The sequence below is a fragment of the Peromyscus maniculatus genome, chromosome 19 (genome assembly GCF_049852395.1).
Source record: "Peromyscus maniculatus bairdii isolate BWxNUB_F1_BW_parent chromosome 19, HU_Pman_BW_mat_3.1, whole genome shotgun sequence".
Taxonomy (NCBI): domain Eukaryota; kingdom Metazoa; phylum Chordata; class Mammalia; order Rodentia; family Cricetidae; genus Peromyscus; species Peromyscus maniculatus.
Window position 1 is genome coordinate 78,943,302 of NC_134870.1, and position 3,145 is coordinate 78,946,446.

Genomic DNA, 3,145 nt, shown 5'->3' on the forward strand with positions numbered 1-3,145 from the left:
GAAAAATATTAATATTACTCTAAGATGTAGTTCTTTGTAATAGTAACTAGAGAAATAGGTTGATAGACAAAATGGGAAATGCAGTTAAAAGGAATTATTTGATGAAAGATGTAATTGAAATCTTTTATGATTATATGATAATTCAAAGAGAAATAAATGATAAAAGAGAAAAAGAGACTGTTTCCTGAACAAGGAGAGGCATCATTGGCATGTAACAGAACTGTGGATCCCAGCTGGATACAGGAAAATTGAATTTTGGACAGAATTGCTTATGTGGGCTCAGAAGCAGGTATCTAGTTGCTAGGGTGCTCTTTCTATTGCTTCAGATTCTTAATGTAACCAAAGAAATTATTGCTGAGGTGAACTAAGAGCAAAAGAGATACGTAGAATGTCTAGGGCTGCTGAGCAAGCATCCAGCATGGTACAATCACCCTGATGTCAAGGACTCTGAGGGCCTCCTGAAAGTCATTAATCCCATATCAAATGCTAGTTTTATTGTAGTTGAGAAAAAGCTGTTACAATTTGTTCTCCATTTCAGTGGTGAAGCCATAAATAGTACATAGAAAACTACATTTAAAGGGCCAGTCACTTTTCCAGGAGAACATGGTGAAGTTGTGGAGAACCAAAACACTTTCAACTCCATGCAAGAGAGAGATTGCTATAAAGGGGTGACTCCCCTGATGATCTCAAAGATTGAGACTTTGGGGATCTTATGATAAAGAGCAAAGAAAAAGGATGGGCAATTGATCAGAATTTCTGGTGAAACGGAACATTTGATGAAAGTAGAGCACCCAAAATTTAGCTGGCAACCTGGGAAAATTAGCGGATAATGAATGGAAATTGATAACACTAAAAACTGAGATGGGACTTGATATCAAAAGCAGTAGAAAAGCAAGGCTACTAACATGAACATATGAGATACGTATAAAATACAGCATTAAAGGAGAAACAAAATGCTGGAATGAGTATGCAGCAAACTTAGGAATTAGAAACATGTACATGAATAGAAAGATATTCATCCCAGTAATGCTAAGACCACTCCAAGGAGATCAAAATTAAAGTCTACCCAGGATTTGGTCATATTGGTGTAAGTCCACTGCTCTGGGTGAAAATTTAGTCTTGGGAGGTGTGTTTATGAGACTCCTCTTGAAGTATGCTCATATGCCCTGTTTCACTTGTATTTGTACTACCAGTAATTTCTTCTTTAAAAACAGAGTTGAATGGGATCAGAACACCATATTTTCAAGGATAAGTAAACACCAGATATACTTTATATACACTGATATATTTAAGTAATATCTTGGGAATCATAGTAACAATTTTTTCTTCCTCTTCCCCCAAAGCCCAGCTGGAAAACTGTCAACCAATATTCATTGTATCAAAAAATACTAAAAAGATTTTATTTATTTATTTAATTGGCTGCATGCATTATGTGTGTGCTTGGGCTATCTCTTATTTTTAATCATTTTTTTCAAAAATTTTCTTGCAATATTTTGCTCATATATATATATTTATTATTGCTGAACTAATCATTTTCTGCAGATGCTTGAATGATGGGAGGATCAGAAGAAGGCAGAGCTCACCATGATTACTGTTGCTAAAAGTAATTTTAAATATTCTTACCACAAAGAAATAAATATTTGGAAGGAAGAGTGGGATAATTACTATGATTTGATAATTTTAGTGTATAAGAAGTTATTAAAGACAACAAAGTCTGTTTAGTTAAGTTATATAATTATTTGTCCATTCAAATAAAACAAATTAGACTCTAGAAAAACCATGTTGGTTGATTAAACTTATTGAATAAATCTTTTTGATTTTTACTAAATTAAAAAAGGCATTTTTTAACAAGTTTTAATTGTTCCAACAGCCTGAGCTAAAATATCCTAATTTATTATACAATTGCTAATACGGTGAATGATAAGTTCACCTGCTCTGAATTAATACAAAAATGTGGTAATGAAAGCAAGTGTTCATTTCATACAGCTTGATAGATTTTAATGCACAAAATCATGAAACTGTACCTGACAGTAGCTGATACTTGGAGATTTTTACAGATTTGGATGGTGTTGTCCTCTTCATGATTTTTGTGACTTGCCATATTTCTTGAAAAATTAACTTGTCAAAATCATCGCAAGTCTAAAATAAGATAGTGTGTATCTTTTTGCTGTGAATTTTAGATGCATAATAAAGAAGTCAGAGTTGCACTTTATGGACAGACACTGATAAAAATATGAGCTAGCCATTTTCAGATACAGTAGTGGGTGGTTTGTGAAATCAAAACAAAAGATCTGCAGCTATATTTAGATAATTTGTTTTTGTTTTTGAAGATTAAAAAAATGCTTAACTAAGATTTCTTAAAGAAATAGTCAATAAATGGCCAAGATAGAATAGGTACATGATAATCTTGTATTGTTCTCCTATGTTAGAAACTAATTAGAGCTCTCTGCCAGATCTCCACATCATGGACACGAGTATCATCAAGCTGACTAGGGTAACCAAAATGCTAGACAGGACCAGCTTACAGGGAGAGTACATGTAGGTGCATGTGGAATTTATGGACCACACCAGCCACTTTATCATTCAAAATGTGAAAGGCCTCGTGTGAGAGGGTGATGTGCTCACCCTATTGGAGTCAAAGACAGAGGCTCAGAGGCTACAGTGCTGCTGTGTCCTGGATATCAATCACTTGGCCCATAGGATAATGTACGATGTGCAACTGTAAAGCACTTTTTAAAAAGAAACCAATCAAACTGCTCTACAAATGAGGAGGATATAGTCACCACACTGAGGATGTTGTTGAATGTTTAGGCATCAAGTTGATGAAATAAGGAATGGCAAACCAGTGAGCACCATTTACTTTAAAGAATGATGAGCGTCAGTGTGCAAATTTGTAAGGAATATTCGAACTAGAAAATTGCTTAGTGACATCATGAAGTTTGTATGAGGCAAAACAGATTCATCAGCATTAAATGCCAGGGAACATGGAGATGGGTCATTACATAATGATAAAGTCATTATAAATAATAGTCATTATTTCCACAAGGGAGAGAGTCATAACTGTCAGTAAAAATAATCTTGTTCAGTATCTTGTTCAGAAAAATCAAAAGGAGCAACATTAAATGTGAACAAAGGTATATCATGC

The 3,145-nt window shown here is 34.2% G+C and overlaps 1 pseudogene; it reads left to right on the top strand.

The window, feature by feature from the left end:
- Positions 1–2,464: 2,464 nt before the first annotated feature.
- LOC102914551 (small ribosomal subunit protein eS28 pseudogene) lies at positions 2,465–2,725 on the top strand (annotated as a pseudogene).
- Positions 2,726–3,145: the final 420 nt, after the last annotated feature.